Source organism: Dreissena polymorpha, chromosome 3 (assembly GCF_020536995.1).
Source record: "Dreissena polymorpha isolate Duluth1 chromosome 3, UMN_Dpol_1.0, whole genome shotgun sequence".
Classification (NCBI taxonomy): Eukaryota; Metazoa; Mollusca; class Bivalvia; order Myida; family Dreissenidae; genus Dreissena; species Dreissena polymorpha.
Window position 1 is genome coordinate 47,590,642 of NC_068357.1, and position 25,815 is coordinate 47,616,456.

The 25,815-nt window shown below is 37.3% G+C and overlaps 1 non-coding gene across 50 annotated transcripts; it reads left to right on the forward strand.

Moving 5' to 3' along the window:
• Window positions 1–1,997: 1,997 nt before the first annotated feature.
• Window positions 1,998–23,652, forward strand: LOC127874025 (uncharacterized). Of its 50 annotated transcripts, none has more exons than XR_008046540.1 (13): window positions 1,998–2,035; window positions 2,811–2,872; window positions 6,994–7,055; window positions 9,097–9,158; window positions 10,815–10,936; window positions 11,649–11,710; window positions 13,385–13,506; window positions 14,219–14,280; window positions 15,955–16,076; window positions 16,789–16,850; window positions 18,523–18,573; window positions 19,357–19,418; window positions 23,522–23,608. It is a non-coding gene; the product is annotated as an uncharacterized LOC127874025 (transcript). The 50 variants fall into 50 exon arrangements; XR_008046548.1 differs by having other exon boundaries at window positions 15,955–16,005; XR_008046553.1 differs by having other exon boundaries at window positions 13,385–13,435.
• Window positions 23,653–25,815: the final 2,163 nt, after the last annotated feature.

Here is a 25,815-nt window from a genome sequence, read left to right on the forward strand (position 1 = left end):
GCATGAACATTCAAACAGAGCCCCATGTCACCGACATGGAATGGCGGACATTTTACAGTTTGGACAATGCAGCAGACGCTTAACTGAGCCAGCTTTCATATTTAGTTTCAATCATGAACATAACAAGCTTTATTACTTGCTATTATTCATGGAAATACACATAAAATACATAAATGCATTTTCATTTTTCATTTTATACCTATTTCTATTGGGTATTTTGACCTTTTCAGGCAGAGAAATGTCTGGGACTTAGCCGAGGGCAACTGGAGAAGGGTTGTGTTGATGGCAAAACAGGTAATAATACTAAATTACTCTCATGTACACAAGCAAATAAGCATAGTTTATGATGCTTAAGGTGTGAAAAACTGTCATAATAAGGTTTGTGGTCACTCAAATCCTTGCAGTCGAGCAATTCCCCGTTGCAGTTTGTATTGATAGCTCCGCGTCCTGACACGTAAAGCTCGTGCTTTGTTGGCAGCGGAAGTGGCACTTAACAGGTTTTTCCTTGTTCCCAAGCATGTATGCAGTACATCTGAGTTGATATGCTACTTGTTACCCTACAATTAGCTTGTGTTTGGTATTGTTTTCTCACAATTATGCTTACAGTCATGGTCCCGGCTTGAAAGGATGTGGCGTCCGACTTAAACATAGGATTGTTGTAGCAAGTGTCCCCTTCATCATTTACCTTAGAGGGATCTTTTTTGCCAAAATTTGGCATTTTCAGCAACTAGTTTTGTTTTTTTATTTGGTACATGCTTCTCTCATTCAGTGATTTAAGGAAGTATTGACCTTATTCGCTTGTCTTTGCATACAAAGGTGACATGGATCAATGATATGTATTGTGTTGAGAATTCTGCGGGAAGCTGTGTCCCCAGAAGAAGTACCAGAAAACCCCTTTCAGGAAGCTTGCATTGATCTGAGCTGCCTTTCTGCCCCTGTGACAACATGAAACCTCATTTCTAAGCTTATAAGGCTTTCATTACATGTGTGTGTCTTGTTCATTTTAACCTTTCCTTCCATTCTAAACCCCCAAAATGAGCATTTTTGTCTTTGGCTCGGTTATGAAGCCCCATTTTGACCAGATTGCCACCTAAAAATAGTCAAAAGTACTTATTTTGTGCCCAAAATATGAAAACTTGTATTCTCTTTGACCTCTTAATGAGAGCTGGCAGTGAATATTGACCATCTTCTGCAGTTTAAAGGCACCATTGACATTATATGCTAGAATATATCATTGGCAGCTGGCAAACAAATTGGCTCCTAGCACCAAGGCGCTTTGAAGATTTCACGCTTTTATTGGTGCGAAAACAACAAGTTATTGGAAGCTTATTGATTTCTACACTTCAACGTATCTTTGATCTCTCATTTTCACCGATTTGCTTATGTCTGTGATGAAATTGGATTTTTTTTTGCTTCGAAATTGACATTTTTGGGGTGATTTAAAAAAAAAGAACAAAAAAGGCATTATCAAAATTGCTTTGAGTGAAAATATTTAACAAATTCATTCTTCCCCCACCCCGCATAAGCCTCACGTGCCTGTCCATTTGGTTTGTTTTGGTATTTTGTTGCATATATTGAACACAACAAACTTTAAATCTTAAAGGGACATTTAAGCTTTAACAGGCCCTAAAATTGCCTTCTTCGGACCGAAAACACCCGCGTGTGAAAATATGATATAAATGGCCAAATGGACAGATAATCCAGCCAACTTAATATTTTGCTGCAATATGCATATGAAGATAATAATATGCAGAAAAACACATTTTAATCAGAATAAATTTCTCCTTTAGGTTACAATATACTAAAATATTTTGGAGTGCAATGCTATACTCTCTAAAAACATGAACACTCATTTATAAGAAGACACAATTCTCTGTAGGGGCACTGCCATGGCTTTATTTTAGAATGATTCTTTGTGCAAGTGGTAGGGAAAACATTGATGTTTAACAGAAATTCACTCTTTTGCTTGAAGGTTGGAGACTACATGAGGACTTTGACAGATGGCGGGAAACCCTTCTCAACTGGTACGAAGCCGGTAAAATAGCTGGCCATAAAACAGTGACGCTGATTCGCGTCGAGTTCTTTCTTGCATAACGTATGACCCCCCTTTTTTATTGTTTAAATCATTGCGTCTTGGAATGCTTCTTTAAGAAAAGGTATGGTTATGGGGATGTCTATGCGCAAATGTTTGACTTTATTTTTCGTAAAGTTATTGCTTTCACATTGAATTGTGGTAGGAAATCTTTAGTATATGTCACCTAAACTAACTCTAGGTAAAAATGAAATATCATCTGCAAGTGCCAAATAATGGAACTGGGAAAGCTGATTTTTGGTCATTCTTAGCAAAAGAGAAGAATATAAGTGCATTAAATGCATGAATTTAGATATTTGACCTGGAATAGTTGTTTTTCAAGTTGACCCCCCACCCTTATATAGCCGAATAAGGGCTAATTGCTTTCCGACGTAAATTCAAAAGGCATTTTGGTGACTGTGAAGCGTCGTAAATGTGCAAATTAAGTCAGAATTCAACGCCAGGGACTCCGTGATCCAGTAACGCAAACAATGCTTGTGCCGTTAAAGCTATGAACATTCAAACAGAGCCCCATGTCACCCGACATGGAATGGCGGACATTTTTACAGTTTGGACAATGCAGCAGACGCTTAAACTGAGCCAGCTTTCATATTAGTTCAATCATGAACATAACAAGCTTTATTACTTGCTATTATTCATGGAAATACACATAAAATACATAAATGCATTTTCATTTTTCATTTTATACCTATTTCTATTGGGTATTTGACCTTTTCAGGCAGAGAAATGTCTGGGACTTAGCCGAGGGCAACTGGAGAAGGGTTGTTGATGGCAAAACAGGTAATAATACTAAATTACTCTCATGTACACAAGCAAATAAGCATAGTTATGATGCTTAAGGTGTGAAAAACTGTCAGTAATAAGTTTGTGGTCACTCAAATCCTTGCAGTCGAGCAATTCCCCGTGCAGTTTGTATTGATAGCTCCGCGTCCTGACACGTAAAGCTCGTGCTTTGTTGGCAGCGGAAGTTGGCACTTAACAGGTTTTTCCTTGTTCCCAAGCATGTATGCAGTACATCTGAGTTGATATGCTACTTGTTACCCTACAATTAGCTGTGTTTGGTATTGTTTTCTCACAATATGCTTACAGTCATGGTCCCGGCTTGAAAGGATGTGGCGTCCGACTTAACATAGGATTGTTGTAGCAAGTGTCCCCTTCATCATTTACCTTATAGGGATCTTTTTGCCAAAATTTGGCATTTCAGCAACTAGTTTTGTTTTTTATTTGGTACATGCTTCTCTCATTCAGTGATTTAAGGGAAGTATTGACCTTATTCGCTTGTCTTTGCATACAAAGGTGACATGGATCAATGATATGTATTGTGTTGAGAATTCTGCGGGAAGCTTGTGTCCCCAGAAGAAGTACCAGAAACCCCTTTCAGGAAGCTTGCATTGATCTGAGCTGCCTTTCTGCCCCTGTGACAACATGAAACCTCATTTCTAAGCTTATAAGGCTTTCATTACATGTGTGTGTCTTGTTCATTTTAACCTTTCCTTCCATTCTAAACCCCCAAATGAGCATTTTTGTCTTTGGCTCGGTATGAAGCCCCATTTTGACCAGATTGCCACCTAAAAATAGTCAAAAGTACTTATTTTGTGCCCAAAATATGAAAACTTGTATTCTCTTTGACCTCTTAATGAGAGCTGGCAGTGAATATTGACCATCTTCTGCAGTTTAAAGGCACCCATGACATTATATGCTAGAATATATCATTGGCAGCTGGCAAACAAATTGGCTCCTAGCACCAAGGCGCTTTGAAGATTTCACGCTTTTATTGGTGCGAAACAACAAGTTATTGGAAGCTTATTGATTTCTACACTTCAACGTATCTTTGATCTCTCATTTTCACCGATTTGCTTATTGTCTGTGATGAAATTGGATTTTTTTTTGCTTCGAAATTGACATTTTTGGGGTGATTTAAAAAAAAGAACAAAAAAGGCATTATCAAAATTGCTTTGAGTGAAAATATTTAACAAATTCATTCTTCCCCCACCACGCATAAGCCTCACGTGCCTGTCCATTGGTTTGTTTTGGTATTTTGTTGCATATATGAACACAACAACTTTAAATCTTAAAGGGACATTAAGCTTTAACAGGCCTAAAATTGCCTTCTTCGGACCGAAAACACCCGCGTGTGAAATATGATATAAAATGGCCAAATGGACAGATAATCCAGCCAAACTTAATATTTTGCTGCAATATGCATATGAAGATAATAATATGCAAGAAAAACACATTTTAATCAGAATAAATTTCTCCTTTAACTAACTCTAGGTAAAAATGAAATATCATCTGCAAGTGCCAAATATGACTGGGAAAGCTGATTTTTGGTCATTTCTTAGCAAAAGAGAAGAATATAAGTGCATTAAATGCATGAATTTAGATTATTTGACCTGGAATAGTTGTTTTTCAAGTGACCCCCCACCCTTATATAGCCGAATAAGGGCTAAATTGCTTTCCGACGTAAATTCAAAGGCATTTGGTTGACTGTGAAGCGTAAATGTGCAACATGAAGTCAGAATTCAACGCCAGGGGACTCCGTGATCCAGTAACGCAACAATTGCTTGTGCGTAAAGCATGAACATTCAAACAGAGCCCCATGTCACCGACATGGAATGGCGGACATTTTTACAGTTTGGACAATGCAGCAGACGCTTAACTGAGCCAGCTTTCATATTTAGTTCAATCATGAACATAACAAGCTTTATTACTTGCTATTATTCATGGAAATACACATAAAATACATAAATGCATTTTCATTTTTCATTTTATACCTATTTCTATTGGGTATTTTGACCTTTTCAGGCAGAGAAATGTCTGGGACTTAGCCGAGGGCAACTGGAGAAGGGTTGTTGATGGCAAAAACAGGTAATAATACTAAATTACTCTCATGTACACAAGCAAATAAGCATAGTTATGATGCTTAAGGTGTGAAAACTGTCATAATAAGGTTTGTGGTCACTCAAATCCTTGCAGTCGAGCTATTTCCCCGTGCAGTTTGTATTGATAGCTCCGCGTCCTGACACGTAAAGCTCGTGCTTTGTTGGCAGCGGAAGTTGGCACTTAACAGGTTTTTCCTTGTTCCCAAGCATGTATGCAGTACATCTGAGTTGATATGCTACTTGTTACCCTACAATTAGCTTGTGTTTGGTATTGTTTCTCACAATATGCTTACAGTCATGGTCCCGGCTTGAAAGGATGTGGCGTCCGACTTAAACATAGGATTGTTGTAGCAAGTGTCCCCTTCATCATTTACCTTAGAGGGATCTTTTTGCCAAAATTTGGCATTTCAGCAACTAGTTTTGTTTTTTATTTGGTACATGCTTCTCTCATTCAGTGATTTAAGGGAAGTATTGACCTTATTCGCTTGTCTTTGCATACAAAGGTGACATGGATCAATGATATGTATTGTGTTGAGAATTCTGCGGGAAGCTGTGTCCCCAGAAGAAGTACCAGAAACCCCTTTCAGGAAGCTTGCATTGATCTGAGCTGCCTTTCTGCCCCTGTGACAACATGAAACCTCATTTCTAAGCTTATAAGGCTTTCATTACATGTGTGTGTCTTGTTCATTTTAACCTTTCCTTCCATTCTAAACCCCCAAATGAGCATTTTGTCTTTGGCTCGGTTATGAAGCCCCATTTTGACCAGATTGCCACCTAAAAATAGTCAAAAGTACTTATTTTGTGCCCAAATATGAAAACTTGTATTCTCTTTGACCTCTTAATGAGAGCTGGCAGTGAATATGACCATCTTCTGCAGTTTAAAGGCACCCATGACATTATATGCTAGAATATATCATTGGCAGCTGGCAAACAAATTGGCTCCTAGCACCAAGGCGCTTTGAAGATTTCACGCTTTTATTGGTGCGAAACAACAAGTTATTGGAAGCTTATTGATTTCTACACTTCAACGTATCTTTGATCTCTCATTTTCACCGATTTGCTTATTGTCTGTGATGAAATGGATTTTTTTTTTGCTTCGAAATTGACATTTTTGGGGGTGATTTAAAAAAAAAGAACAAAAAAGGCATTATCAAAATTGCTTTGAGTGAAAATATTTAACAAATTCATTCTTCCCCCACCCGCATAAGCCTCACGTGCCTGTCCATTTGGTTTGTTTTGGTATTTTGTTGCATATATTGAACACAACAACTTTAAATCTTAAAGGGACATTTAAGCTTTAACAGGCCTAAAATTGCCTTCTTCGGACCGAAAACACCCGCGTGTGAAAATATGATATAAAATGGCCAAATGGACAGATAATCCAGCCAAACTTAATATTTTGCTGCAATATGCATATGAAGATAATAATATGCAAGAAAAACACATTTTAATCAGAATAAATTTCTCCTTAATAAACTAACTCTAGGTAAAAATGAAATATCATCTGCAAGTGCCAAATATGACTGGGAAAGCTGATTTTTGGTCATTTCTTAGCAAAGAGAAGAATATAAGTGCATTAAATGCATGAATTTAGATTATTTGACCTGGAATAGTTGTTTTTCAAGTTGACCCCCCCACCCTTATATAGCCGAATAAGGGCTAAATTGCTTTCCGACGTAAATTCAAAGGCATTTTGGTTGACTGTGAAGCGTAAATGTGCAACATGAAGTCAGAATTCAACTGCCAGGGACTCCGTGATCCAGTAACGCAACAATTGCTTGTGCGTAAAGCATGAACATTCAAACAGAGCCCCATGTCACCGACATGGAATGGCGGACATTTTTACAGTTTGGACAATGCAGCAGACGCTTAACTGAGCCAGCTTTCATATATAGTTCAATCATGAACATAACAAGCTTTATTACTTGCTATTATTCATGGAAATACACATAAAATACATAAATGCATTTTCATTTTTCATTTTATACCTATTTCTATTGGGTATTTTGACCTTTTCAGGCAGAGAAATGTCTGGGACTTAGCCGAGGGCAACTGGAGAAGGGTTGTTGATGGCAAAACAGGTAATAATACTAAATTACTCTCATGTACACAAGCAAATAAGCATAGTTATGATGCTTAAGGTGTGAAAAACTGTCATAATAAGGTTTGTGGTCACTCAAATCCTTGCAGTCGAGCAATTCCCCGTGCAGTTTGTATTGATAGCTCCGCGTCCTGACACGTAAAGCTCGTGCTTTGTTGGCAGCGGAAGTTGGCACTTAACAGGTTTTTCCTTGTTCCCAAGCATGTATGCAGTACATCTGAGTTGATATGCTACTTGTTACCCTACAATTAGCTTGTGTTTGGTATTGTTTTCTCACAATATGCTTACAGTCATGGTCCCGGCTTGAAAGGATGTGGCGTCCGACTTAAACATAGGATTGTTGTAGCAAGTGTCCCCTTCATCATTTACCTTAGAGGGATCTTTTTGCCAAAATTTGGCATTTCAGCAACTAGTTTTGTTTTTTATTTGGTACATGCTTCTCTCATTCAGTGATTTAAGGGAAGTATTGACCTTATTCGCTTGTCTTTGCATACAAAGGTGACATGGATCAATGATATGTATTGTGTTGAGAATTCTGCGGGAAGCTGTGTCCCCGAGAAGAAGTACCAGAAACCCCTTTCAGGAAGCTTGCATTGATCTGAGCTGCCTTTTCTGCCCCTGTGACAACATGAAACCTCATTTCTAAGCTTATAAGGCTTTCATTACATGTGTGTGTCTTGTTCATTTTAACCTTTCCTTCCATTCTAAACCCCCAAAATGAGCATTTTTGTCTTTGGCTCGGTTATGAAGCCCCATTTTGACCAGATTGCCACCTAAAAATAGTCAAAAGTACTTATTTTGTGCCCAAAATATGAAAACTTGTATTCTCTTTGACCTCTTAATGAGAGCTGGCAGTGAATATTGACCATCTTCTGCAGTTTAAAGGCACCCATGACATTATATGCTAGAATATATCATTGGCAGCTGGCAAACAAATTGGCTCCTAGCACCAAGGCGCTTTGAAGATTTCACGCTTTTATTGGTGCGAAACAACAAGTTATTGGAAGCTTATTGATTTCTACACTTCAACGTATCTTTGATCCCTCATTTTCACCGGATTTGCTTATTGTCTGTGATGAAATTGGATTTTTTTTGCTTCGAAATTGACATTTTTGGGGGGTGATTTAAAAAAAAGAACAAAAAAGGCATTATCAAAATTGCTTTGAGTGAAAATATTTAACAAATTCATTCTTCCCCCACCCCGCATAAGCCTCACGTGCCTGTCCATTTGGTTTGTTTTGGTATTTTGTTGCATATATTGAACACAACAACTTTAAATCTTAAAGGGACATTTAAGCTTTAACAGGCCTAAAATTGCCTTCTTTGGACCGAAAACACCCGCGTGTGAAAATATGATATAAAATGGCCAAATGGACAGATAATCCAGCCAAACTTAATATTTTGCTGCAATATGCATATGAAGATAATAATATGCAAGAAAAACACATTTTAATCAGAATAAATTTCTCCTTTATAAACTAACTCTAGGTAAAAATGAAATATCATCTGCAAGTGCCAAATATGACTGGGAAAGCTGATTTTTGGTCATTTCTTAGCAAAAGAGAAGAATATAAGTGCATTAAATGCATGAATTTAGATTATTTGACCTGGAATAGTTGTTTTTCAAGTTGACCCCCCCACCCTTATATAGCCGAATAAGGGCTAAATTGCTTTCCGACGTAAATTCAAAGGCATTTTGGTTGACTGTGAAGCGTAAATTTGCAACATGAAGTCAGAATTCAACGCCAGGGACTCCGTGATCCAGTAACGCAACAATTGCTTGTGCGTAAAGCATGAACATTCAAACAGAGCCCCATGTCACCGACATGGAATGGCGGACATTTTTACAGTTTGGACAATGCAGCAGACGCTTAACTGAGCCAGCTTTCATATTTAGTTCAATCATGAACATAACAAGCTTTATTACTTGCTATTATTCATGGAAATACACATAAAATACATAAATGCATTTTCATTTTTCATTTTATACTTATTTCTATTGGGTATTTTGACCTTTTCAGGCAGAGAAATGTCTGGGACTTAGCCGAGGGCAACTGGAGAAGGGTTGTTGATGGCAAAACAGGTAATAATACTAAATTACTCTCATGTACACAAGCAAATAAGCATAGTTATGATGCTTAAGGTGTGAAAAACTGTCATAATAAGGTTTGTGGTCACTCAAATCCTTGCAGTCGAGCAATTCCCCGTGCAGTTTGTATTGATAGCTCCGCGTCCTGACACGTAAAGCTCGTGCTTTGTTGGCAGCGGAAGTTGGCACTTAACAGGTTTTTCCTTGTTCCCAAGCATGTATGCAGTACATCTGAGTTGATATGCTACTTGTTACCCTACAATTAGCTTGTGTTTGGTATTGTTTTCTCACAATATGCTTACAGTCATGGTCCCGGCTTGAAAGGATGTGGCGTCCGACTTAAACATAGGATTGTTGTAGCAAGTGTCCCCTTCATCATTTACCTTAGAGGGATCTTTTTGCCAAAATTTGGCATTTCAGCAACTAGTTTTGTTTTTTATTTGGTACATGCTTCTCTCATTCAGTGATTTAAGGGAAGTATTGACCTTATTCGCTTGTCTTTGCATACAAAGGTGACATGGATCAATGATATGTATTGTGTTGAGAATTCTGCGGGAAGCTGTGTCCCCAGAAGAAGTACCAGAAACCCCTTTCAGGAAGCTTGCATTGATCTGAGCTGCCTTTCTGCCCCTGTGACAACATGAAACCTCATTTCTAAGCTTATAAGGCTTTCATTACATGTGTGTGTCTTGTTCATTTTAACCTTTCCTTCCATTCTAAACCCCCAAAATGAGCATTTTTGTCTTTGGCTCGGTTATGAAGCCCCATTTTGACCAGATTGCCACCTAAAAATAGTCAAAAGTACTTATTTTGTGCCCAAAATATGAAAACTTGTATTCTCTTTGACCTCTTAATGAGAGCTGGCAGTGAATATTGACCATCTTCTGCAGTTTAAAGGCACCCATGACATTATATGCTAGAATATATCATTGGCAGCTGGCAAACAAATTGGCTCCTAGCACCAAGGCGCTTTGAAGATTTCACTGCTTTTATTGGTGCGAAACAACAAGTTATTGGAAGCTTATTGATTTCTACACTTCAACGTATCTTTGATCTCTCATTTTCACCGATTTGCTTATTGTCTGTGATGAAATTGGATTTTTTTTTTGCTTCGAAATTGACATTTTTGGGGTGATTTAAAAAAAAGAACAAAAAAGGCATTATCAAAATTGCTTTGAGTGAAAATATTTAACAAATTCATTCTTCCCCCACCCCGCATAAGCCTCACGTGCCTGTCCATTTGGTTTGTTTTGGTATTTTGTTGCATATATTGAACACAACAACTTTAAATCTTAAAGGGACATTTAAGCTTTAACAGGCCTAAAATTGCCTTCTTCGGACCGAAAACACCCGCGTGTGAAAATATGATATAAAATGGCCAAATGGACAGATAATCCAGCCAAACTTAATATTTTGCTGCAATATGCATATGAAGATAATAATATGCAAGAAAAACACATTTTAATCAGAATAAATTTCTCCTTTAGGTTACAATATACAAACATTTATGTATAAAAACATGAACATCATTTATAAGAAGACACAATTCTCTGTAGGGGCACTTGCCATGGCTTTATTTTAGAATGATTCTTTGTGCAAGTGGTAGGGAAAACATTGATGTTTAACAGAAATTCACTCTTTTGCTTGAAGGTTGGAGACTACATGGGACTTTGACAGATGGCGGGAAACCCTTCTCAACTGGTACGAAGCCGGTAAATAGATGGCCATAAAACAGTGACCGCTGATTCGCGTCGAGTTCTTTCTTGCATAACGTATGACCCCCCTTTTTTATTGTTTAAATCATTGCGTCTTGGAATGCTCTTTAAGAAAAGGTATGGTTATGGGGATGTCTATGCGCAAAAGTTTGACTTTATTTTTAGTTAAAGTTATTGCTTTCACATTGAATTTGTGTAGGAAATCTTTTAGTATATTGTCACCTAAACTAACTCTAGGTAAAAATGAAATATCATCTGCAAGTGCCAAATATGACTGGGAAAGCTGATTTTTGGTCATTTCTTAGCAAAAGAGAAGAATATAAGTGCATTAAATGCATGAATTTAGATTATTTGACCTGGAATAGTTGTTTTTCAAGTTGACCCCCCACCCTTATATAGCCGAATAAGGGCTAAATTGCTTTCCGACGTAAATTCAAAGGCATTTTGGTTGACTGTGAAGCGTAAAAGTGCAACATGAAGTCAGAATTCAACGCCAGGGACTCCGTGATCCAGTAACGCAACAATTGCTTGTGCGTAAAGCATGAACATTCAAACAGAGCCCCATGTCACCGACATGGAATGGCGGACATTTTTACAGTTTGGACAATGCAGCAGACGCTTAACTGAGCCAGCTTTCATATTTAGTTCAATCATGAACATAACAAGCTTTATTACTTGCTATTATTCATGGAAATACACATAAAATACATAAATGCATTTTCATTTTTCATTTTATACCTATTTCTATTGGGTATTTTGACCTTTTCAGGCAGAGAAATGTCTGGGACTTAGCCGAGGGCAACTGGAGAAGGGTTGTTGATGGCAAAACAGGTAATAATACTAAATTACTCTCATGTACACAAGCAAATAAGCATAGTTATGATGCTTAAGGTGTGAAAAACTGTCATAATAAGGTTTGTGGTCACTCAAATCCTTGCAGTCGAGCAATTCCCCGTGCAGTTTGTATTGATAGCTCCGCGTCCTGACACGTAAAGCTCGTGCTTTGTTGGCAGCGGAAGTTGGCACTTAACAGGTTTTTCCTTGTTCCCAAGCATGTATGCAGTACATCTGAGTTGATATGCTACTTGTTACCCTACAATTAGCTTGTGTTTGGTATTGTTTTCTCACAATATGCTTACAGTCATGGTCCCGGCTTGAAAGGATGTGGCGTCCGACTTAAACATAGGATTGTTGTAGCAAGTGTCCCCTTCATCATTTACCTTAGAGGGATCTTTTGCCAAAATTTGGCATTTCAGCAACTAGTTTTGTTTTTTATTTGGTACATGCTTCTCTCATTCAGTGATTTAAGGGAAGTATTGACCTTATTCGCTTGTCTTTGCATACAAAGGTGACATGGATCAATGATATGTATTGTGTTGAGAATTCTGCGGGAAGCTGTGTCCCCAGAAGAAGTACCAGAAACCCCTTTCAGGAAGCTTGCATTGATCTGAGCTGCCTTTCTGCCCCTGTGACAACATGAAACCTCATTTCTAAGCTTATAAGGCTTTCATTACATGTGTGTGTCTTGTTCATTTTAACCTTTCCTTCCATTCTAAACCCCCAAAATGAGCATTTTTGTCTTTGGCTCGGTTATGAAGCCCCATTTTGACCAGATTGCCACCTAAAAATAGTCAAAAGTACTTATTTTGTGCCCAAAATATGAAAACTTGTATTCTCTTTGACCTCTTAATGAGAGCTGGCAGTGAATATTGACCATCTTCTGCAGTTTAAAGGCACCCATGACATTATATGCTAGAATATATCATTGGCAGCTGGCAAACAAATTGGCTCCTAGCACCAAGGCGCTTTGAAGATTTCACGCTTTTATTGGTGCGAAACAACAAGTTATTGGAAGCTTATTGATTTCTACACTTCAACGTATCTTTGATCTCTCATTTTCACCGATTTGCTTATTGTCTGTGATGAAATTGGATTTTTTTTTTTGCTTCGAAATTGACATTTTTGGGGTGATTTAAAAAAAAGAACAAAAAAGGCATTATCAAAATTGCTTTGAGTGAAAATATTTAACAAATTCATTCTTCCCCCACCCCGCATAAGCCTCACGTGCCTGTCCATTTGGTTTGTTTTGGTATTTTGTTGCATATATTGAACACAACAACTTTAAATCTTAAAGGGACATTTAAGCTTTAACAGGCCTAAAATTGCCTTCTTCGGACCGAAAACACCCGCGTGTGAAAATATGATATAAAATGGCCAAATGGACAGATAATCCAGCCAAACTTAATATTTTGCTGCAATATGCATATGAAGATAATAATATGCAAGAAAAACACATTTTAATCAGAATAAATTTCTCCTTTAGGTTACAATATACTAAAATATTTTGGAGTGCAATGCTATACTCTCTAAAAACATGAACATCATTTATAAGAAGACACAATTCTCTGTAGGGGCACTTGCCATGGCTTTATTTTAGAATGATTCTTTGTGCAAGTGGTAGGGAAAACATTGATGTTTAACAGAAATTCACTCTTTTGCTTGAAGGTTGGAGACTACATGAGACTTTGACAGATGGCGGGAAACCCTTCTCAACTGGTACGAAGCCGGTAAATAGATGGCCATAAAACAGTGACCGCTGATTCGCGTCGAGTTCTTTCTTGCATAACGTATGACCCCCCTTTTTTATTGTTTAAATCATTGCGTCTTGGAATGCTCTTTAAGAAAAGGTATGGTTATGGGGATGTCTATGCGCAAAAGTTTGACTTTATTTTTAGTTAAAGTTATTGCTTTCACATTGAATTTGTGTAGGAAATCTTTTAGTATATTGTCACCTAAACTAACTCTAGGTAAAAATGAAATATCATCTGCAAGTGCCAAATATGACTGGGAAAGCTGATTTTTGGTCATTTCTTAGCAAAAGAGAAGAATATAAGTGCATTAAATGCATGAATTTAGATTATTTGACCTGGAATAGTTGTTTTTCAAGTTGACCCCCCACCCTTATATAGCCGAATAAGGGCTAAATTGCTTTCCGACGTAAATTCAAAGGCATTTTGGTTGACTGTGAAGCGTAAATGTGCAACATGAAGTCAGAATTCAACGCCAGGGACTCCGTGATCCAGTAACGCAACAATTGCTTGTGCGTAAAGCATGAACATTCAAACAGAGCCCCATGTCACCGACATGGAATGGCGGACATTTTTACAGTTTGGACAATGCAGCAGACGCTTAACTGAGCCAGCTTTCATATTTAGTTCAATCATGAACATAACAAGCTTTATTACTTGCTATTATTCATGGAAATACACATAAAATACATAAATGCATTTTCATTTTTCATTTTATACCTATTTCTATTGGGTATTTTGACCTTTTCAGGCAGAGAAATGTCTGGGACTTAGCCGAGGGCAACTGGAGAAGGGTTGTTGATGGCAAAACAGGTAATAATACTAAATTACTCTCATGTACACAAGCAAATAAGCATAGTTATGATGCTTAAGGTGTGAAAAACTGTCATAATAAGGTTTGTGGTCACTCAAATCCTTGCAGTCGAGCAATTCCCCGTGCAGTTTGTATTGATAGCTCCGCGTCCTGACACGTAAAGCTCGTGCTTTGTTGGCAGCGGAAGTTGGCACTTAACAGGTTTTTCCTTGTTCCCAAGCATGTATGCAGTACATCTGAGTTGATATGCTACTTGTTACCCTACAATTAGCTTGTGTTTGGTATTGTTTTCTCACAATATGCTTACAGTCATGGTCCCGGCTTGAAAGGATGTGGCGTCCGACTTAAACATAGGATTGTTGTAGCAAGTGTCCCCTTCATCATTTACCTTAGAGGGATCTTTTTGCCAAAATTTGGCATTTCAGCAACTAGTTTTGTTTTTTATTTGGTACATGCTTCTCTCATTCAGTGATTTAAGGGAAGTATTGACCTTATTCGCTTGTCTTTGCATACAAAGGTGACATGGATCAATGATATGTATTGTGTTGAGAATTCTGCGGGAAGCTGTGTCCCCAGAAGAAGTACCAGAAACCCCTTTCAGGAAGCTTGCATTGATCTGAGCTGCCTTTCTGCCCCTGTGACAACATGAAACCTCATTTCTAAGCTTATAAGGCTTTCATTACATGTGTGTGTCTTGTTCATTTTAACCTTTCCTTCCATTCTAAACCCCCAAAATGAGCATTTTTGTCTTTGGCTCGGTTATGAAGCCCCATTTTGACCAGATTGCCACCTAAAAATAGTCAAAAGTACTTATTTTGTGCCCAAAATATGAAAACTTGTATTCTCTTTGACCTCTTAATGAGAGCTGGCAGTGAATATTGACCATCTTCTGCAGTTTAAAGGCACCCATGACATTATATGCTAGAATATATCATTGGCAGCTGGCAAACAAATTGGCTCCTAGCACCAAGGCGCTTTGAAGATTTCACGCTTTTATTGGTGCGAAACAACAAGTTATTGGAAGCTTATTGATTTCTACACTTCAACGTATCTTTGATCTCTCATTTTCACCGATTTGCTTATTGTCTGTGATGAAATTGGATTTTTTTTTGCTTCGAAATTGACATTTTTGGGGTGATTTAAAAAAAAAGAACAAAAAAGGCATTATCAAAATTGCTTTGAGTGAAAATATTTAACAAATTCATTCTTCCCCCACCCCGCATAAGCCTCACGTGCCTGTCCATTTGGTTTGTTTTGGTATTTTGTTGCATATATTGAACACAACAACTTTAAATCTTAAAGGGACATTTAAGCTTTAACAGGCCTAAAATTGCCTTCTTCGGACCGAAAACACCCGCGTGTGAAAATATGATATAAAATGGCCAAATGGACAGATAATCCAGCCAAACTTAATATTTTGCTGCAATATGCATATGAAGATAATAATATGCAAGAAAAACACATTTTAATCAGAATAAATTTCTCCTTTAGGTTACAATATACTAAAATATTTTGGAGTGCAATGCTATACTCTCTAAAAACATGAACATCATTTATAAGAAGACACAATTCTCTGTAGGGGCACTTGCCATGGCTTTATTTTAGAATGATTCTTTGTGCAAGTGGTAGGGAAAACATTGATGTTTAACAGAAATTCACTCTTTTGCTTGAAGGTTGGAGACTACATGAGACTTTGACAGATGGCGGGAAACCCTTCTCAACTGGTACGAAGCCGGTAAATAGATGGCCATAAAACAGTGACCGCTGATTCGCGTCGAGTTCTTTCTTGCATAACGTATGACCCCCCTTTTTTATTGTTTAAATCATTGCGTCTTGGAATGCTCTTTAAGAAAAGGTATGGTTATGGGGATGTCTATGCGCAAAAGTTTGACTTTATTTTTAGTTAAAGTTATTGCTTTCACATTGAATTTGTGTAGGAAATCTTTTAGTATATTGTCACCTAAACAAACTCTAGGTAAAAATGAAATATCATCTGCAAGTGCCAAATATGACTGGGAAAGCTGATTTTTGGTCATTTCTTAGCAAAAGAGAAGAATATAAGTGCATTAAATGCATGAATTTAGATTATTTGACCTGGAATAGTTGTTTTTCAAGTTGACCCCCCACCCTTATATAGCCGAATAAGGGCTAAATTGCTTTCCGACGTAAATTCAAAGGCATTTTGGTTGACTGTGAAGCGTAAATGTGCAACATGAAGTCAGAATTCAACGCCAGGGACTCCGTGATCCAGTAACGCAACAATTGCTTGTGCGTAAAGCATGAACATTCAAACAGAGCCCCATGTCACCGACATGGAATGGCGGACATTTTTACAGTTTGGACAATGCAGCAGACGCTTAACTGAGCCAGCTTTCATATTTAGTTCAATCATGAACATAACAAGCTTTATTACTTGCTATTATTCATGGAAATACACATAAAATACATAAATGCATTTTCATTTTTCATTTTATACCTATTTCTATTGGGTATTTTGACCTTTTCAGGCAGAGAAATGTCTGGGACTTAGCCGAGGGCAACTGGAGAAGGGTTGTTGATGGCAAAACAGGTAATAATACTAAATTACTCTCATGTACACAAGCAAATAAGCATAGTTATGATGCTTAAGGTGTGAAAAACTGTCATAATAAGGTTTGTGGTCACTCAAATCCTTGCAGTCGAGCAATTCCCCGTGCAGTTTGTATTGATAGCCCCGCGTCCTGACACGTAAAGCTCGTGCTTTGTTGGCAGCGGAAGTTGGCACTTAACAGGTTTTTCCTTGTTCCCAAGCATGTATGCAGTACATCTGAGTTGATATGCTACTTGTTACCCTACAATTAGCTTGTGTTTGGTATTGTTTTCTCACAATATGCTTACAGTCATGGTCCCGGCTTGAAAGGATGTGGCGTCCGACTTAAACATAGGATTGTTGTAGCAAGTGTCCCCTTCATCATTTACCTTAGAGGGATCTTTTTGCCAAAATTTGGCATTTCAGCAACTAGTTTTGTTTTTTATTTGGTACATGCTTCTCTCATTCAGTGATTTAAGGGAAGTATTGACCTTATTCGCTTGTCTTTGCATACAAAGGTGACATGGATCAATGATATGTATTGTGTTGAGAATTCTGTGGGAAGCTGTGTCCCCAGAAGAAGTACCAGAAACCCCTTTCAGGAAGCTTGCATTGATCTGAGCTGCCTGTCTGCCCCTGTGACAACATGAAACCTCATTTCTAAGCTTATAAGGCTTTCATTACATGTGTGTGTCTTGTTCATTTTAACCTTTCCTTCCATTCTAAACCCCCAAAATGAGCATTTTTGTCTTTGGCTCGGTTATGAAGCCCCATTTTGACCAGATTGCCACCTAAAAATAGTCAAAAGTACTTATTTGTGCCCAAAATATGAAAACTTGTATTCTCTTTGACCTCTTAATGAGAGCTGGCAGTGAATATTGACCATCTTCTGCAGTTTAAAGGCACCCATGACATTATATGCTAGAATATATCATTGGCAGCTGGCAAACAAATTGGCTCCTAGCACCAAGGCGCTTTGAAGATTTCACGCTTTTATTGGTGCGAAACAACAAGTTATTGGAAGCTTATTGATTTCTACACTTCAACGTATCTTTGATCTCTCATTTTCACCGATTTGCTTATTGTCTGTGATGAAATTGGATTTTTTTTTGCTTCGAAATTGACATTTTTGGGGTGATTTAAAAAAAAGAACAAAAAAGGCATTATCAAAATTGCTTTGAGTGAAAATATTTAACAAATTCATTCTTCCCCCACCCCGCATAAGCCTCACGTGCCTGTCCATTTGGTTTGTTTTGGTATTTTGTTGCATATATTGAACACAACAACTTTAAATCTTAAAGGGACATTTAAGCTTTAACAGGCCTAAAATTGCCTTCTTCGGACCGAAAACACCCGCGTGTGAAAATATGATATAAAATGGCCAAATGGACAGATAATCCAGCCAAACCTAATATTTTGCTGCAATATGCATATGAAGATAATAATATGCAAGAAAAACACATTTTAATCAGAATAAATTTCTCCTTTAGGTTACAATATACTAAAATATTTTGGAGTGCAATGCTATACTCTCTAAAAACATGAACATCATTTATAAGAAGACACAATTCTCTGTAGGGGCACTTGCCATGGCTTTATTTTAGAATGATTCTTTGTGCAAGTGGTAGAGAAAACATTGATGTTTAACAGAAATTCACTCTTTTGCTTGAAGGTTGGAGACTACATGAGACTTTGACAGATGGCGGGAAACCCTTCTCAACTGGTACGAAGCCGGTAAATAGATGAACATAAAACAGTGACCGCTGATTCGCGTCGAGTTCTTTCTTGCATAACGTATGACCCCCCTTTTTTATTGTTTAAATCATTGCGTCTTGGAATGCTCTTTAAGAAAAGGTATGGTTATGGGGATGTCTATGCGCAAAAGTTTGACTTTATTTTTAGTTAAAGTTATTGCTTTCACATTGAATTTGTGTAGGAAATCTTTTAGTATATTGTCACCTAAACTAACTCTAGGTAAAAATGAAATATCATCTGCAAGTGCCAAATATGACTGGGAAAGCTGATTTTTGGTCATTTCTTAGCAAAAGAGAAGAATATAAGTGCATTAAATGCATGAATTTAGATTATTTGACCTGGAATAGTTGTTTTTCAAGTTGACCCCCCACCCTTATATAGCCGAATAAGGGCTAAATTGCTTTCCGACGTAAATTCAAAGGCATTTTGGTTGACTGTGAAGCGTAAATGTGCAACATGAAGTCAGAATTCAACGCCAGGGACTCCGTGATCCAGTAACGCAACAATTGCTTGTGCGTAAAGCATGAACATTCAAACAGAGCCCCATGTCACCGACATGGAATGGCGGACATTTTTACAGTTTGGACAATGCAGCAGACGCTTAACTGAGCCAGCTTTCATATTTAGTTCAATCATGAACATAACAAGCTTTATTACTTGCTATTATTCATGGAAATACACATAAAATACATAAATGCATTTTCATTTTTCATTTTATACCTATTTCTATTGGGTATTTTGACCTTTTCAGGCAGAGAAATGTCTGGGACTTAGCCGAGGGCAACTGGAGAAGGGTTGTTGATGGCAAAACAGGTAATAATACTAAATTACTCTCATGTACACAAGCAAATAAGCATAGTTATGATGCTTAAGGTGTGAAAAACTGTCATAATAAGGTTTGTGGTCACTCAAATCCTTGCAGTCGAGCAATTCCCCGTGCAGTTTGTATTGATAGCTCCGCGTCCTGACACGTAAAGCTCGTGCTTTGTTGGCAGCGGAAGTTGGCACTTAACAGGTTTTTCCTTGTTCCCAAGCATGTATGCAGTACATCTGAGTTGATATGCTACTTGTTACCCTACAATTAGCTTGTGTTTGGTATTGTTTTCTCACAATATGCTTACAGTCATGGTCCCGGCTTGAAAGGATGTGGCGTCCGACTTAAACATAGGATTGTTGTAGCAAGTGTCCCCTTCATCATTTACCTTAGAGGGATCTTTTTGCCAAAATTTGGCATTTCAGCAACTAGTTTTGTTTTTTATTTGGTACATGCTTCTCTCATTCAGTGATTTAAGGGAAGTATTGACCTTATTCGCTTGTCTTTGCATACAAAGGTGACATGGATCAATGATATGTATTGTGTTGAGAATTCTGCGGGAAGCTGTGTCCCCAGAAGAAGTACCAGAAACCCCTTTCAGGAAGCTTGCATTGATCTGAGCTGCCTTTCTGCCCCTGTGACAACATGAAACCTCATTTCTAAGCTTATAAGGCTTTCATTACATGTGTGTGTCTTGTTCATTTTAACCTTTCCTTCCATTCTAAACCCCCAAAATGAGCATTTTTGTCTTTGGCTCGGTTATGAAGCCCCATTTTGACCAGATTGCCACCTAAAAATAGTCAAAAGTACTTATTTGTGCCCAAAATATGAAAACTTGTATTCTCTTTGACCTCTTAATGAGAGCTGGCAGTGAATATTGACCATCTTCTGCAGTTTGAAGGCACCCATGACATTATATGCTAGAATATATCATTGGCAGCTGGCAAACAAATTGGCTCCTAGCACCAAGGCGCTTTGAAGATTTCACGCTTTTATTGGTGCGAAACAACAAGTTATTGGAAGCTTATTGATTTCTACACTTCAACGTATCTTTGATCTCTCATTTTCACCGATTTGCTTATTGTCTGTGATGAAATTGGATTTTTTTTTTTGCTTCGAAATTGACATTTTTGGGGTGATTTAAAAAAAAGAACAAAAAGGCATTATCAAAATTGCTTTGAGTGAAAATATTTAACAAATTCATTCTTCCCCCACCACGCATAAGCCTCACATGCCTGTCCATTTGGTTTGTTTTGGTATTTTGTTGCATATATTGAACACAACAACTTTAAATCTTAAAGGGACATTTAAGCTTTAACAGGCCTAAAATTGCCTTCTTCGGACCGAAAACACCCGCGTGTGAAAATATGATATAAAATGGCCAAATGGACAGATAATCCAGCCAAACTTAATATTTTGCTGCAATATGCATATGAAGATAATAATATGCAAGAAAAACACATTTTAATCAGAATAAATTTCTCCTAAATATTTTATTTGTAAAATCAACTGTTTCAATCGACAATTAATTACGACACATTTCTTCGTTATCAAACACCGGAATAGAGTCGGACAATACAATTGTGAGCGTGTTTCACATCGATCGCCTCATCATAATTGAATTATGTTTATTCCATAAACAGTATCATACAGATATTTTTCAGTATTTTTGTTAGGATTTGCAAAAAGAGATGATTTCTTTAGATAACATATATATATTTATGTTGGATGAACAATAAAAGTAAAAAATAATTAATATTAACGTTCAATCTGAAAATGGATATTATTAAAACGCTTAAAAACCGATGAAATTCGTTTAAAACGCTTCTTAACCGCTGAAAATCTATTTTTCGGTTAAAAACGCTTATTTTTATGCGATTTTTAACCGTTTAATCGCGGAACACAATCGCTTACGCTACTGTATACATGCGTTGTTGTTTTTTTGAATATTGTAAAAAGGCTTAAATGATTTCTCTCCTATAACCTTTAACAATTAAATGTGACCTTGACCTTCAACCAAGGACTTGCTTCTTGCATTTGGAACTTTATCTCAGTAGACTTGTAAGATCTGTTATTTGATAATCTTTTTTAGGCCCAAGACTATGTTTTGAACTTTGACCTTGAATAGTGACTATTGTCTAAATGGTCATTAAATTGTCTAAGCATCCATTGTAATTGTAAAAATGGAAGTTGTCATTGCTTAACGTGTTATTTTTAATGTCAGAATGCTCATTGTCATCGTCAAAATTGTCATTGTCATGGTTAAAATGGTTATAGTCATTCTCTAAATAGTCTTTGTCTTAATATTCATTTTCATTGTCAAACTGATCATTGTAATTGTCAAAATGGACATTATCATTGTTAAAGGGATCTTTTCACGCTTTTGTAAATTGACAAAATTGAAAAAAGTTGTTTCAGATTCGTAAGTTTTCGTTTTAGTTATGATATTTGTGAGGAAACAGTAATACTGAACATTAACCATGCTCTGATATAGCCATTATATGCATCTTTTGACGATTTTAAAACCTAAAAATTATAAAGCGTTGCAACGCGAAACGATCGAATAATTTGGAGAGTTCTGTTTTTGTCGTTAAATTTTGTGAAACTACGAAGGTTGCTTATATAAGGTATAAAATACGTCAACAATGTGTACTCGGCGGAATAGCTCAGTAGACTAAAGCGTTTTTACTTCAGGACTCAAGGGGTCACTGGTTCGAAACCTGCTCCGGGCAATGTTCTTTTCCTTTTTTTATTTTTTTTCTTGATTTTTTACTGGAGCTTTTATGATCCAATGTTTACATTTATCAATATAAAGCATTTAATGAATAAGTTAAAAAAATGCCAAAATCTGTGAAAAGGCCCCTTTAAAATAGTCATTGTCAAATTGGTCATTGTTATTGTCTAAATAAGGATTGTCATTGTTTTAATTGTTTTTGTAATTGTCTAAATAGTCATTTCCATTATCAAAACTGTCATTGTCATTGTCTAAATAGTCATCGTCATTTTCAAAATAGTCATTGTCATTGCCTCAATGTTTATTTTCATTGTCTAAATGGCCATTGTCATTGTCTAAATGGTCTTTGTCTAAATAGTCATTGTCATTTTACTAATGGTCATTGTCTTAGTGGTCATTATCATTGTCGTAACTTCCTAAATTAAACTCATTTTTTGTTTAATCAAAACATGTGCGTGAGTCATCTTTCACATAATAACACCTGGGTTAACTTCCAAATCCAAAACTTTTTAAATAAAAAAATACAGGTTACATATAAATTTTGTAATACCAAATAAAAAAAATTAAAAAATCAAAATTTATTTTACTTTTTTATCAGATGGTTCATCGTTAATCATTTGTTGACACATTGTTTACATCGTGATCAGTTTGGTTGTACTTATATAGCTCATATACTTCACATGTATACTTCGCATAGCAATAATTGTATGGTTCAATAATTATAACCAATATACAAAAATGTTCTTTGTTTCAATAAATAGTTTATTTGAGCATTTTTCTCGGACAAATGCACTTCATTCAGTCCACACAGGTTTAACAGGGACGACATTTTCCGCCCAGACTGGAATTTCGTTTAAAGAAAACAAAAACTTATTTAACGAAAAAGTTCATAAAAGCGGAACGTGTCCCCCCTAATTAGTAGCCTGTGCGGACTGCGCAGGCTAATCCGGGATGACACTTTATGCAAATCCATTTAGCCCAGTTTTCCCAGAACTAGGTTTTATTGCATATAAACCTTTAGGAGTGTGATTCCTTATATGTTGTAATCCTCGTAGTAAACTATGCTTAGTTTTTTTATTACAATTTTTTTTCGAACCGTTTTTATTAAATTCACCACTTGTTATTCACCATCTCTATGAATAACTTACCGTTGATGTACAACAAAATACAATGAATAAAATTCTGTCCTTTTAAAAATCTCTATGACTTTTTTGTTCTAAGGCCGTTGTTCTTTCGTGTTCTAAGACCGCTGTTCTTTTGTGTTCTAAGACCGATGTTCGTTTGTGTTATCAGACCGCTTTTTTGGTAATAAGACTTAAAAAAGTCAACTACCACGGAGAATTATGGCCACGAACTCTTTCCTTGCAGGTAACGGCTCGCAGATGGTTTCGCTGGGAAGCATTCGCCTCTTCCCATGTCCATTATGTCCTAAGCTGTTCCCCAGTCGGTTCAACCTTCTAGAACACACGCGCACCCACACTGGAGAGAAACCATTCAAGTGTGATGTCTGGGAGTACAGGTCCGCCAAGAAAGGGAACCTGACCCGGCACATGCTCGTAATGCACAATTCTATTCAGTAACCGCATGGGACCTGGGTCGCCTAGCGACCTGGAGGTCACGGGTTCGATCCATACAGTGGTGGCGTTCTTAATATCACCCCTAAAAGGCCCAATACAGACACCAAAAACTGGTTTTACCCAGGAAACGGCATCGAGATTGTTTCAATAAGCCTTAGGCGTTTGGTGCATTCGAGCTAAAATAAATAGATTTTAAAAAACTCTTACTTGCAGGTAAAGGCAAGTCGGCGATTTCGCTGAGTGCCATCCGTTACTTCCGGTGTCCAGTGTGCCCTAAGCTGTTCCCCAGTCGGTTTAGCCTCCTGGAACACTCGCGTACACACACCGGGGAGAAACCATTTAAATGTGACGTGTGCGAGTACAGGTCGGCCAAGAAAGGAAACCTGACCAGACACATGCTTATAGTGCACAATTCCATTCAGTAACCACCTGGATTTCATCATTGGAGCCTCGTTCTGAGAAAACTGGGCTTAATGCATGTGCATTAAGTGTCGTCCCAGATTAGCTTGTGCATTCCGCTAAGGCTAATCAGGGACGACACTTTCCGCTTTTTGGAATAATTCGTTTAAATAACTTTTTTTTTAAACGAAAATCCATTAAAAGTGGAAAGTCTCGGCCCTGGTAAGCAGGTGCGAAATGCACAGGTTAATCTGGGATAAAACTTTACGCACTTGCATTAAGTCCAGTTTTTCCAGAGCGCGGCTTATTGAGTGACGTAGCTGAATGTTATTGAGAAACCAGGCGCGATTTATAGTTGAATGACAGTGCACACTAGAATTGCATAACTGTCTGACATTAAGTAATGTTCTGATATGTATTTTTAAGTGACATTGTACAATGTCGAGTGATTATACACACCATCACCTGGAAACAATATTCGGAACATTTTGAGCGACATTCAGCATTGAATACAGGACGGTGCAAGTGTGTTACATGGCGGCAATGAATAATAACATTGAGTGCACGTGTTTATGGTTTACGTGTGTTGACTGCAAAATATACTCGAATGGTAGTGACTTGTGATTAAAACAAGATCGTGTGTTCTTTATGTAAAACAGTTCTACTGCATTGTTATTTGTGTCGGTGAAAATGTCTATATTCTGCCGCTCACCACGTGAATATTGCGGTTTCATGAGATAGCGATACCTTGGGCAGTCATTTAAAAGAGGGCTACTTCGATTTCCAATCTTAAAGCAGCATAGTCACAGAAGTCTGTCTTACATAGAATTTGAATACACACGCCATATTAGGCTAAATGTGGATGCACTAAGATAAAGTCCGCGGAAGAATAACATAGATTCTTACTTTTCAACGCTAGATTGATCATTGTCGGCTCAGGTACTATTTTAAAGTACCCCGTACTCTTCAGTTTACTACAAAGTACCCGGGAAACGGAACATATACTAAATCGTACTCCTGAGTATGGCCATATTTTCCGTACCCAGGGTGCACTGCAGTATATTTTAGAGTACCCGTGGTTCTTTTTAAGAGTCTCTGAGCAACGACCAATTGAGCCTTATGAACTGTCACATTATATTAAATTCAAACACTCAAAACATTGTTTTCATGTAAATGTACCCGTGAAATAAAATTCGAGCACTTCCGTTATCATGTTGTTTCGATCACTTCGGTTACATACATACGTATTAAAGCTACACGTGTGTGCAATTATTAAATGCGGCGGATTCGTGTTTTTTAAACTGATCTAAATGGTGTACGCACAAGTGTATCTACAAAGTGACGTTCTTATCGATGAATGGCGACTTTTGAAACTGTTTAGTGGAAGCGTCTTATGCATACGTTGGTGCAAGATGAAAACGGTACTTCCTTTTTATGAGAAGTGACACCTTTGTATACAATATTCATAGGCGGCAAAAGTTAGTCGATTCATTTGATGTTTCACACCTTGCTAGATCTAAATCACCTATTTAAACTATTTTTTCTTCTTTTTCGTACACAGCATTTCCCACTTATAACAGGCAATCGCTAAATGTTTTAACTTTAAACTGTCTGTCGCCCGGTTTTTGAAGTCGCATTATAAGAAGATACTTTGATGAAAGTACATAAGGCGTGGCGTGCTCGATA